Source organism: Harpia harpyja, chromosome 11 (genome assembly GCF_026419915.1).
Source record: "Harpia harpyja isolate bHarHar1 chromosome 11, bHarHar1 primary haplotype, whole genome shotgun sequence".
Taxonomy (NCBI): Eukaryota; Metazoa; Chordata; class Aves; order Accipitriformes; family Accipitridae; genus Harpia; species Harpia harpyja.
The window spans coordinates 6,457,115-6,470,943 of record NC_068950.1 but is presented as its reverse complement, the minus strand read 5'-3'; the positions used below and the strand labels follow the sequence as shown (position 1 = coordinate 6,470,943).

Below are 13,829 nucleotides of genomic sequence, written 5' to 3'. Positions count from 1 at the left end.
ATGGGACTGTCAGAGGGGTTCTGGCACCATGAATACTGGCTGCCACCTGGAGCTACCTGGGAAGACATGAAGAAGTCTGCAGACATACAGTACCCACAGCCTCAGGACCTCTTGCTCTGCATGCCTGGTGCCCTGCTCCTGACCATTGTCCGATGCATCTTCGAAAGGTGAGTGCAGCAAATCTGGTTTCTCCTGTGCTGGTTGCCACCAGTGTCTTGCAGGGTTGCTCCGGACTAATCCTTACCTGCTTCCTGACCACTACAAAGTGGACAGGGGATTGTCCCCAAGAATACTGAATCTCTCTGCTTTTTGTGGCATATCGTATTTGTGTGGCAGCTCTTTGCTCTGCCTTCCCTCTCTCCTGTGCCCGTAGCAAAACCTGTACCAGCAGTGTGAAAAGACAAGCCCGTCACTCAGTCACACCTCAACTGTGGGTGGAGGGTCCCTCTGGAGAGAGTCCAAGTGGGAGCTTGCAACACAGATAAGGGGTTTGCTGGGTACGTCAGTGTTGGGAGCGCCCAGCTGAGCCAGGGCTCAGCCTGATCCTAGCGGATGCTCCCAAAGGTGCTATGTGAGCCCCCGCTCTCAGCACAGAGGCAGAAGGAGGGGATGACCATGGCTCCTGGAGCTCATTGTGGGACCGCTTTGCTCATACCGCTCCTCCTTGCCCAGCTTTGCCCTGCTCTCTCCTCCCAGCATGAGATCCCCAGTTCAGTCAGGGATACTCCAATGCCCTAGCTGTGGGCATTCACCTGGCTGAGGGAAATGGTACTCCCCGGGGGAGCCTGAGGGCCGACTGGCAGGACTCCCGGCTGGAAACGAGGCAGGTACACAAGGCTCAGCACAGGAGATGGATTCAGGCTGGGCTTAGGGGCCCTTTTCCAGGAACACAGAGACTGACACGTGGGGAGGTACAGACCAACCCTCACGCACAGGAAATTGGGGAGCTGGTGAGTTAAAGTGGGGCAGTCTGCTAGCGTAGGCAAACCTGCCAAGATGCTTCCCTGCCAGGCAGAGCAGGATTTTGGGCAGGGGGTCATGAAGCGGCAAGGCTGTGCTCAGCAAAACCGCCCTCAGCTGGGACATAGGCTTCCTCCTGTGGCCTAGAGGAGCTGGGGGAGCACTGGCCCATGTCCCTGGACAGCTGGCTTGTGCCTGCTGCGCACAGCCATGTGAGAAGCTGTGGCAGACAGGTGCTGTAGGAAAAGCCAGAATTAATTCCAGGGTCATCAGGTCTTCTCTGAAAGATGTTGCACTTGCTTGGCTTCCTAGAAACAATGAGATTTTAGAAACCAGTGCCTCCCACCAGAGCCTTGCTGGGGTTTCCTGCAAAGCTAGTGTTTTCTGCAGGAATCACCATATCACCATGTGCTCTGTGCTTGTCTCCTGCTGCAGCCAGCGGTTGGGTACCCTTGGCACAGAGCACATGGGACACTCAGACACTTGCAGACTGGTTTCATGGCGCAGTCTGGACAGCTTGGGAACGTTGTAAAGGGGACCAGCATGCACCCCAACGCAGAGAAATGCAAGGCATCTCGGAGCCTCAGCAGAAGAATTACTTATTGCTTACTTTGTAGCTGTTATTGTTGTCTCCACTGCACCTCCAGCATTTCTCACCTTTGCTTTGGTGCTGTTGTGCCTCTCCAGAAAGAGCATTGACCTGACAGAGGCAGTGGGCTTCGTGTGTACCCCTGGAGCAGTACTGGTTCCCTTGGACTGTGCATGTGTAGCTGGGGTAGTGCTGGACCCCTTGGGCTGGGTGTGTGAGCACCCAGGGCAGTGCTGGACCCCTGGTGCAGTGCATCCATGCACAGGATACAGCACTGGTAGGATCTTGCTGTTGGCTGACCCTGGCTTGCAGCACAGGCACACACATCCTCTCCTGGCTGAACTCTCTTTCCTCTTGCAGAACCATAGCTCTGCCCTTGGGCAGGAGGTTGGGTGTGAGTGACAAGCTGAGGCCCAAAGTTCAGCCCAGTGCCATGCTGGAAGGCTTCTACATTCTGCTAGGCAGGACCCCAAAGGAGATGAGCGTCCCAGTGTCCTGAGAGCTCAGACAAGCGAAACCTTCTCTCCGGATACCCCAGCCCAACCAAACCAGCCTCACAGGCAAGGCAGTTGCTGCTAACCACCTTTCCGTGGAAGAAGATATGTAAGCAGAAATTTAAGCATCTTCCAATGTGTTCAACAGCTGCAATTCCAGCACCCCCTGACCTGCTGCATATTGAATACAGCAGGCAGTACAAGAACTGCTGGCTCTGGTAAGGAGGCAGCCATTATCCCCTTTGTCTATGGATAAGGCTCATTATTTTTAGCAGAACTACAAGTCCTTCAGAATCATAGAATCATCTAAGTTGGAGGAGACTCTGAAAGTCATTGAGTCCAACCATAAACCTAACACTGCCAAGTCCACCACTAAACCACATCCCTAAGCTCCACGTCTACATGTCTTTTAAATACCTCCAGGGATGGTGACTCCACCACTTCCCTGGGCAGCCTGTTCCAATGCTTGATAAACCTTTCAGTGAAGAAATTTTTCCTAATGTCCAGTCTAAACCTCCTTTGGCACAAGTTGAGGCCATTTCCTCTCATCCTATCACTAGTTACTTGACAGAAGAGACCAGCACCCACCTCACTACAACCTCCTTTCAGGTAGTTGTAGAGAGCGATAAGGTCTCCCCTCAGCCTCCTTTTCTCCAGACTAAACAATTCCAGATCCCTCAGCCGCTCCTCATAAGACTTGTGCTCCAGGCCCCTCACCAACTTGGTTGCCCTTCTCTGGACACGCTCCAGCACCTCAATGTCTTTCCTGTAGTGAGGGGCCCAAAACTGAACACAGGACTCGAGGTGCGGCCTCACCAGTGCCCAGTACAGGGGAACAACCACCTCCCTGTTCCTGCTGGCCACACTATTTCTGATACAGGCCAGGATGCTCGTGGCCTCCTTGGCCACCTGGGCACACTGCTGGCTCATCTTCAGCCAGCTGTTGACCAATACCCCCAGGTCCTTTTCTGCTGGGCAGCTTCCCAGGCACTCTTTCCCCCAGCCTGTAGTGCTGCATGGGGTTGTGATGCACATGCAGGACCCAGCACTGAGCCTTGTTGAACCTCATACAATTGACCTCAGCCCATCGATCCAGCCTGTCCAGATCCCTCTGTAGAGCCTTCTTACCCTCAAGCAAATCAAGACTTCCACCCAGCTTGGTGTTGTCTCCAAACTGACTGAGGGTGCACTCAATCCCCTGATCCAGATCATTGACAAAAATATTAAACAGAACCGGTCCCAACACTGAGCCCTGGGGAGCACCACTTGTGACTGGCAGCCAACTGGATTTAACTCCATTCACCACAATTCTTTGGGCCTGGATTATGACTCACACTGATGCATGGATTTTAAAAGTATTTTTTTACTTAAATTTGTATGAAGTTTGGGCAGATTAATTTAAAAATGCTCATGAGCTCATCTTTACATTCATTTTAATCAGTTTATAAATCTTAAGGCTAGGTAGTTTTATTTGGAATTCATGCATAAAATAGAGCATGTTGGAAATGATGCTTTTTAGCCTGTGAATGTACAGTCACTCAAACAGCTGGATGGGTTTTTTGCCCATTACTGAGTGAACTATGTGCTTGTTTCTTTATCATCTTCCTTTATCTTCAAGTTTGCTATCTGTAGCTGATAATTATCAGTCAAAATTGCATCAGAGGTGGAAAAACAATGTATTTAGACTCTTATAGCAAAGACATTGAATCCCGTTGTGTACAGCTGGCAAAATTGAACCAGGGAGAGCCTGTGCTTATTTCTGAATCTGCACTTAGATACAGCTGAATGGGAGTTTTTAAATGGCAAAAATTATTTGGGAGTTCACAAACGCAAATAGCACTGATACACCTTTCTTTGGAAAAAAATTGTTCTTTGGGGAAACATGGCCCCACAGCGGCAGCCTGCAGGAGGAGAGCTCTTCCACCCATGTGGGGACAGCCAGCCTTAGGAAGGCTAAGTCCTGCTTCCCTGCTCTTTTTTCTGGGGGGACCTGATTTCACTGGCCAAGCAAAGTGACCTGCCGGTCAAAAAGGTGGAGACCTGGTTCTGGCACCGGTGGGCCCAGGAGCGGCCCAGGCTGCTGAAGAAGTTCTGTGAGGCCAGGTAGGTGGGCCAGCAGAGGCTTTTGGTGATGGAGACCTCAAACAAGGTCTGCACACTACCGCCATCCCCTGCCCTGTCCTTAGCCCCAAACACTCCCAGAGGAGCCCACTGCCAGCTGTGGCTGTGAAAGGAGGCTTTGTACCAGGAGGCTGGGTCCCACCACTGCATGCCCTGGTGACAGAGCCACCATGCAGCACTGCCAGCTTCATCCTTCCTTCCTTTCCACTTTAAAAAAAGTTAAAGTTGCCTCAAAAGGGTCCACTGACGTTGATGGAGATTAGGTTTAAATCTCAGATGCTGGAGGGATTTTGAGCACCAATGCCATTTGCAAAATGCATCAAACTTCTTTTCAAGATTATCATGATACAAAATTAAATTTTTAAATATTCTCAGCGTGGATTGTCGGGCATAAAATAAATCCATGAAGTACAGTTAGTAGGCAGTGCAAGCCATGAACAGAGGGAGATAAAAACTGAAAAACACCAGAAAGCACTGAAATCTTCATAGCATTCCTTTTCTTCAAGATATTTGCTCTCTGATATGAAAACTCCCTGCATATCTCAGTAATACATGGAGTCAGAACGGAGAGAGGAGTCACCGAGTGTCTTAATCCAAAGAATCAGGTTATCTCTGGTTCTCAGCTTGAGGTTTAATGCTGTATGTACACAAAGGCCCCCGTCAGGTATGAGATCTACTCTCCCTCCCCCTCTGAAAAATAAATTATTCAGTGTTCCACACTGCAGCATTTCTGAGGAAAGTAATAAAGCCCCTGGTATTCCTGTGCCATCACTGGGAAAAAATTAGGTGCCTTCCACAGGCTGTAGTATATAAGCATTTGCTTAGGTGATCTACAAACACCTACATAACAAAAGGAGATAGAGGCGTCTTGGTAGCCATGCTGCATCCTGTTTAATGCTGGTGGAGTACACCAGGAATCTGGGCACAGTGTGGACCGCAGCAGAGCCTGGGTAGGCTGTGGATACCCTGTTTGTTGCCTTAACAGCACATGCATGCATGTGCAACAGAGCTGAGGTTCTGCAAATCCCCGTCCAAACAAGCATAGGTGGGCTTTGCAGCATCCTGGGCACAGCGTGGGGATCTATTCCAACTCTAGAGGAAGTCTTAATTCCTTGTTTTTTCTGTTTTAGCTGGAGATTTACATTCTATTTCACCTCATTCTTCCCTGGGCTGGCTCTCCTGTGTGACGTAAGTACATGAGCAGGGTGATGCTGTGGAGTGACACCTTTCAAGGATTCCTCATTTGTGGCAAATGAGGCTGATGGTCCCGGGCCATTTCAAAGAGCCCATCCAAAGATCACGTGTGGCCATGACTATGGGTCCAAAGCCAAAGAAGGACAAATTCAGGGGCATGGAGCAGAACCATCCCCAATCCTCATCCAGCAGAACAGTCCCCCTTTCCCTGGGTGGACATGGCTAGGTGGCAGTGATGTTATCATGGTTTTCTCCTTGTCTTAGATCATTGTGTAAGTGATTCCCCTCTAATACCCACACACAGCCCTTGCATATCAGCCAAGAGCAGACCCTGTCCTGACTGTGGCTGCTGCCCACTGTGTATCGAGACCCTCTGTGTGAAATCCTGTGCATTCACTAATGATAAATGCATTTTGCCAACCACTTTTTCCAAAGCTCAAAGGCAGATTGGATCTAGCATGGGCACACTGACTTCTTGAAGTACTTCTTCATGTGGTCATTACATGTCATTAAAAGGCTATGGGTTCTTACTGCTGCCTTCTCTCTGCACAGAAGCCCTGGTTTTGGGACCACACCGTGTGCTGGCTGAGATTTCCACAACAGGTGAGCAGCAAGTACAGGGAATCACAGGATAACTCATATTGGAAGGGGGACCAGGAGGTCTCTTGTCCAACCTCCTGTGAGATCAGGTCAGGTTACCCAGGGCCTTCTCCAGTCTAGTTTTGAAAACCTTCAGCGATGGAGACAGCACAACCTCTCTGGACAACCTATTCCACTGTTTGACTGCCCTCATGATGAAAAAGATTCTCCTTACGTCCACCTCTCTTGTTTCAACTTATGCCTGCTGTCTCTCATCCTCGCACCATGGCAAACAGCTTGGCTCTGTCTTCTTGACAAGCTCCTCATAGGTGCTCCATATGATAGCGGACAGAGAGTCTCCGCCCTGAACAGGCACCTCTTCTCAATGAGTTTCTCTGTAACCCAAGCCTGGCTGGAAGTGGCTCCATGTGTGTGGCCACAAAAGGGACCAGGTGATCAGGACATCCCTCAATCTCTCAAACCAGGCATGGAGATGAGAGATGTCCAACCCCCTGCAGAGGGGAGACGCCAGCTCCTCTCAGTCCCTCTGCAGGCTGGCCAAGGCTGGTCCTGGCTTTGGACCAGGCTTGACAGTGCATCAGCAAATGGTTCAGTCACAGGGAACATGAAACTTTAGGCATGACCAAGCCCTGTTGTCCCAAACACGGGTTGAATGAAGGGGCTTTGCCCAGGAAGACCTTTCCCCTCTCCCATCCCCCAGGGCTAGGCAGGGGTGTCACGCTGCCTGTCGCTTGTCTCGCAGCCTCTCCTGCCCGCATTGGGCTGGTTCTACCTGCTGGAGCTCTCCTACTGCTAACTGGTGGCCACCCTGCCCTTTGACAAAACAGGAAGGTGAGTGACAGCAGCACGACCGCAATCTGCTGGCTTGGTCGGCACCCGCCATGAGGCTCTCCCCTCCTGCTGTTAGCTCCCCAGGGGTGCAAAGGACAAGGCACGCATGCTGCTGTGAAGACCCCTGAGAACACGAGCTCCCTGCAGCTCTTGTATCCCACAATTGCACTTTATGCTGGGTCCCACTCATGTGCGGTGTGGTCTTCCTGCCTTCTAGGCTGGGGAAGTGCTGGGGGTTGACAGGGGGTCCCCACGCCTGGCCAAGGGACAGCCGCTGGGGGGGACATGGCATCATGGCCCTTCCCAGCTCTGGTCTCAGGTGCTGCCTGAACTAGAGGGCTGTGTCCTCCTGATGGGAGGGAGTTGGGCTGTTGTGATGAAGATCCTGTAGATGCACATGTGGCTTTTGCAGTAAGGGATGAGGTGACCTCCTGGGACCCGTGGATCCAGCATCCACCATTGCCCTCGCCTCATTCTGCAGTGGAGACTGCACAGAGCTGTGCGGTTGAACCTCAGCTTCATTTGATTGTTTAATTTGATGATGACATCTCTCTTCAGAGACTTCATGCTTTTCCCCAGAGATGAACTCTGCCCAGCTCTTGCAAAGCATGTCCCAGGTCCCAGAGGACCTGCAGAAACTGTGTTAAAATTACCAACACTGCAACAGTCTTTGTAGACAGATCTGTTATTGGACACGTGCAATGCTTCCCAGAAGAAGCAGGAACCCACTGCCTGGCGGTGAGCCTCCTGGGGCGAGAGCCAGAGTTGCCCTTCCCAATCCCTCCACAGAGCACTCAGGAGTCATCCTCTCACACCCCAAAGCATTGACTTTTTGCACATACAGATTTGTCCATGCAGGCATGAACCACCCAGCAAGGTCCTCTCTTTGCATAAAGCATGTGAGAAGGCATGTTCCCCCCCTCCCCTGCTGTATCTCCAGCCCATTTCCATTGGTCCCTCTCCATGGGCAGTATAGGGAGGTTGAAGAGCTGCCTCTGTTATGGCTAGTGGATAGGACCTGCCCCAGGCCAAGGGCAATCTACTGTCATTACAAAAAGCTCTTCTATACACAGTGGAGGGATCTGGGAAGAAAATATGGGGTGTTACGAAATGAACTTTGTAAGGGCAGATTGAATCATGGAAAATTTATAAAACCTCTTTTCTAGCATGTTTGCACCTCTGTGTACCTCACTGGTATTTATCCAGGTTTCCATAAACTGGGCACAAAGATATTCATTCTTCTTGGGATTGTGCAGGACCTCAGAGAGCTGTAGCACGGTGGGGAGTACTGATGCACCAGGTCAAGGTAAGACTGACACGCAATCCCTCTTCTCATGCCAGGGCTTTAAAGAACAGATTATCCACCACATTGCCACCATCACTTCGATCTTTGTCTCCTACTGTGCCAATCTTATACAGTTTGGGATGATAGTCATGCTGGTCATGATGCCTCCGATATTATATTTTAGAGGTGCGTTACCCTCACCCAGAAATGCAGATCTGTGCTCGTGTCTGTGGGTAGCACTGGGAACTGTGTGCCTTACTACACGATGTATGTGGATGCGGTGGCCCACACAAGTGGGCCACACCTGTACTATAGTGCCTGCATTTAGGAAGTATCAGATTTACTGCTCTTGGGGAAAAGTAAGCTAGTGCATGGGGACTGGCACACAGCCCCACAAGCCTGGTAACCCTTGTAGGGTATGGGAAATCCTTCAGCCCCCTCGAAGGAGAACACAGGACATATGGCAATTTGTCTCTCTACAGCTTGCCAAGATGCTCCATTACATGAAATGGAAGCGGGTCTGCGTCTTTAGTGGTTTTCATCATCTCTTGGCTTGTCATTTTCCCGTTAATGTGAGTTACATTTTAATGTTCTCTGAACATGGGTGTTACGCACTATTTGAGCTTCTGGAGAGATGACCCTCCATGCTGAGGGGAGGAAAGGCAGGGAAAAGGACACTACAGGTAGGCTCAAAGATTAATCCAACTGGAACTGAGGAACCCAAGAAAAAAACCCCAGGGTTTTAACTATATTAATTAATTAACTGTATTAATTAATCTAGAGCCACAGCCTCTGCCCCTCTATACCCACACACTCACTGCCTCTCCCACCTGGAGCTCTCTCATGCTGTGATGACATGCTTACATGCAGCCACAGCAGCTGACTTCTCATGAGCTATTGTGGCACTGGAAATGTTTTAGGACTGTCTTTTTCCATCCTCTTAATGCCATCCCCACCACAGTCTGAGGGTAATCCTTCTTCTCCTCTACTCCTGCTCAAGACCTGGTGTGACTCTTCCAGTGTGTAAAAAGTGGCCTCCTTCTGTTGCAAACACTGGGTCCTACAAGAGAATGCAGGTGCAAACTGTACTGGTTAGAATTTCCCAAGATTTTCTTAGCAGACTAAGAAAGGCCTGCTTATAACTCTATTAAGATAAAATTAATATAGAAAGAATGGCATAGTAATTTAAGGTGACTCACCATCTATTTGAAATAAAACAAGAAAATCATGAGTACAAGCTAAGGATTCAGGAGGTAGGATACTCAACATGCTGGGAGAGTATCAGCAATGATACCTCCAGAAGCCATGCAGAGGCACCAGTCTTGGAGAAGGGCTTTTGCCTCCACACACCTGACCACACTCCCAGCCCTTTAACTATGCTGAAATTGTTCCCTTTTTTTTACCACTGCCAAGTCGCCTGGAAAAGCCGATCCTAGGTAACTGCCCAGAAACTCATTCCACAACATTTGCATTATAGTCTAAGGTTTCTGTTTTCTTTCAAAACCAAACATTTCATTTATTAAACTCAGAAGAATTTTTAAATTTTATGTTATACACACATAGGGACAAGTCTGCATTGCTGTCCTCTGTTCCTGCCCTGGCTCCCTAGCAGCACTAAAGATGCTGAGTTTTGAATTTTGGTCCTGCTGCCTTTTAGTTTGGATGCCTGTTAGGCTGACTTTGCATAGCAAGTCCCAGATTCTGGTGGTGAAATGGCTCCCTTAGAGAGAAAAGCAGTAAAAGCTTGCAGCAACTTTCCTGAGAAAGAAACTAGAATAACCATGACTTCAGTTGTCTCCACTGCGAAAAGTCAAGCCCCAACATCTCAACCTGCTGTATCATAACAGAAGGACAAAGAAGATAACAGATGTCCCAGGTCAGACCAGGCGTCCATCTAGATCAGCACCTGTCTGCATCAGCAGCAAGAAGCAGATGTCTAGGAAGGCAAGAGCAGAGCAAATACACACTATATCCCACAGTGTTTCCTAGCTTCCAATATGTCTTAGATTTCATGTCTTAGATAACTTGCGGAGGAGGACACATACTAGCATTCATCATTTCTTTCCTGTGCTGAACTGCTCTCTGTTCTCTCTGCTCTCCATTTCCAAACCAGTGCTTTCCTCCTTTCTGTCCCCGTAACTCATAAGAGATTTCTGTGACTTCTGCCAAAAATAATGCCCTGCCCAACTGCTTATCTGTACCGTCAACTCTCCCCTAACTTCAGTTAAAAAATTCATTTATAATTTTATCTAAGTGCCAGTGGCCAGGTCCCCTTATGGTCTAATTTTTGTCCATTGCTTCTCTCCAGACTTATTTTAGGAGAAATGCTGTTAGTTCCTGCTTCTTCTGGGAAGCATTGCAGGTTGCCGATAACCAATCTGTCTGCAAAGACTATTGCATTGTTGGTGATTTTAATAGAGTTTCTGCAGGTCCTCTGGGACCTGGGACATTCTCTGCGAGAGCTGGGCAGAGTGTGAAGCCTGATGGTGCAGTCCTAGCACAGCTCAGCTCTGCCCTGGGGACACGTGAGCCAAGTAGTTGCCCAGAAAGACACTTGATCCTTGTAAGTCTGAAGATACTTGGCCTCGTTAGTCTTGTGTCTGCTGATTTGTCTCTCCCTCTCTCTTTCCCACAGCACATACTATTGCTTTGTGAAAAAATTTCAGTTTTTCCTCATAAGCTGTCTGATAAATGCTTTCCTGATGGTCCTGCAGTTGTTACACATCTTCTGGTCCTATCTAATCATCCAGGTGATCTTCGGTGTCATCCTCCATGGTGTGGTACGAAAAATCTTTGGGTCCTCTGTGCCACCACTACTCGAGAGACCATGAGCTCCCTGGCGACTCCTGCATGCCTGCAGGGAAGGGGTTGGAGAAATAGGACTGCCCAACAAACAGCCTGAGCTCTTCTGAAGTCACGCATTGGGAGTTGTGTGGATACCTTTGCTCACACAGGTCAGAGCAGCAGCTCACTTCTAGTTTGTAGCTGTGTCCTAGTGACATGGGACTATCCACGGTCCTTTCTCCTCACTTCCTAACAGCTTCTCAGCATGCAATTTGGGAGAATAGGAACCTGTTGTTATGTCCAAAGTGGAGTAAGGAAGGAGCAATCAGGTAAGCCTGGTAGATAGCACGCTGTGTATTTGCACCTCTGAGTTTTGGGTGCATTCCAAAGGCTTTTGATGCATGCCAGAGTTCGTATAGGGATCATTGGAAGAAACCTTGTCATGAGAGATGCCAGTTCCATGGCTTGCCTTGCTAACTTAAGCAGATGGCATCTTGGTAGCCTCTGAGCAGATTTGTGAAGGCTTTGGGGATCTGTGGCCAGAAAAAAACCCACAACAGTGTTGGTGTTATGTCTTCAGCTTACCTTGAACTACCCCTTCACTGAAGCTAAATTAAAAGAAAAAACAGGTTTTCTGGAGGAAATGATGAGGCAGACTCTCATCAAGCGTGTAGATGATTGAAAATGAGGAGATCAGTCAATATGCTCACTGGACAAATACGTGCTGACTTTCAGAGCTTCGACAGTAATAAACTGCACAGGAAAATATGCAGAATAACTATATAATAGTTAGAATAAATACTAACTAATTTTCAGAAGGTCACATTACAAGAACATTATTAGGGTGACAAAAAAAGGCATTCAAAAGTTAGGTGAAACTGTAACAAAGTCAACCTCTGGCAGTTTACATCAACCTCCCAATAATGCAGGGCCAATTTCAGCACTGGCTTTAAGGACATGATCACACCCGTTATTTTATTTTAGCTGTCAGGTTAACACACCAGTGCTGTGCAAGAAAACAGGACTAGTCCCTTCTAATATATACCATGATATAGGTTTTACAGCTCATTTAAATTGTGTGTCTTTCCTACAGAAAATAAAAGATGCCAGAAGTGACACTGAGGAAAGTGACAGGAGTGAAGCAGAGGATCTGGCAAACAACAGAGAGTAATGCAGGTCTTGCTGCAAAACACCAAGAGCTGGGCAGACTCTTAAAAGCAGGGAGGCTGAATGGGACCCTGGGGGGAGAGGCCAGACAGGCTCACAGATGGCTTCACAGTGGTCTGCCTGAGGCATCATCCAATGTCTAGATGGAAGTAATTTCATTATAGTGTTTACAGGCAGTTAAGTCACTTCAGGAGATGTTTTCTTCACTTCTCCCATTTGGACCATTCTTTTACTACTACTCTATGATTTATCCAGGAAAAAAAAAAGGCCTACCAGCCAAAGTCTCACTGTAAACAGGAGAAGAGGGGTTGAACAAGCTGCTGAAGTTATGACACCTAACTGTGGTTATCTCAAAACCTTCCCAAAGGTTCATGAGATAATAAATTACAACCGCTGAAGATTTAACTGACTTGCAATTTCAGAAGATACTGGCAGTCATTGCCAGCCACCTCATGAAAGGACTTGAATGTGAAAGACACTAGCTTAAGTGGCAACTAAGTTTTCAGTTGTATAGTATAAAATGGTCGGGCTTTGGGGAAGAATAAACCATTTCTACAAATAAGTCCTGGCCAACTGATACAGGCTGTGTTTGCTGTATGAATTATACAAAATAGCTCCTGTGTCTAAAAGATTTTGCTAACTGAATGTCTACTCTGGGAGAAGACTCCTAAAATTGAAAGCAACTGAAATGCTTCCAAATGCACACTTTTCCACCAGAAATTATAATTTAGTCTAAATGGAAACTTCCCATGGGGATATATTCATTTTGTTGAGGTTTCATTTTCAAAATCAGAAAATAAGAGTGTTACAATACTAACATTTTAATGGGGTAGTTTAGGGGTTGGGTGACTTTTCACCTTGTAATATATTGTATCTGATGTCATTTTCAGAATTTATAGTAGAACATAAAATTGAAAGTTGATGTGAAAATGGATTACACCTAAACCAAAGAGTCTGTTTCACCTAGATTTTGCATGATACCGAAGTTCTTTAGAATATCAGGTCTTATGTCAGTAGGAAAATCTTCTCAGAAACTTGCTGGAGGTCTGACATCACTGCCAACTCAAAAGCTCAGAAAATGCAGAGGAGAGACAAATCTACATACATTTATGTCTGTAAACAATACACAGAAACCTGAAAACACTGTCTTTAAAACACCTTTTCTATGCAGGCTTTGAGGATGCTTCCAAGGGATCTGACACATTTTACAAAAATACTAGGGGAAACTGCTTCTGAAAAATGCAAAGAGGTGGAGAATGAAGGATGGTGCAACTATAAGACACTGCTGTGAAGTACCGTGGTCCATCTCCCACATCTGACCTATGCAAGGCAAAATATAAAAAAAAAAGGCAGGAAAGACGTGCGAGAGAAAGGCAGAAGGAACTGAGCCAGCATTCCCTTGAAGGACTTTGACATTCAGATCTGCAGGAAGCAATGCTGAAAGGCAGCCAGCAACCTATCTCTGTGGGACGCCAGCCTTGAGAAGGATGCCTGTTGCCTAGCCCCGACTAGCTGTACTTTGCTGGGAGTGCAAGACCCTTCATTAGGATACCTGGTGTAAGGGTTTGCCCATGAATTATTTCACCCTGTCCCTCAAGGATGATGCTTTCTTTTAAAGACCCAAATCATACAGGAGAATCTCAGCTTTTAAAAGACTTATATAGCCTCCAGGGCACAAGAGTACAGCTGGCCATTGGACTCAAAGAACAGGCCCCGCTTTTCATTGCTGCCAGCTCCATCACAGGGGAAGCACCAATTCTGCTCTCACCTCAGGGAGCTGGCAATGCCGCAGCCTGGCTGGAGT

The 13,829-nt window shown here is 47.8% G+C and overlaps 1 pseudogene; it reads left to right on the top strand.

Annotated features, from left to right (window-relative positions):
• Nucleotides 1–12,855, top strand: LOC128148197 (ceramide synthase 4-like; annotated as a pseudogene).
• The last annotated feature ends 974 nt before the right edge of the window (nucleotides 12,856–13,829 follow it).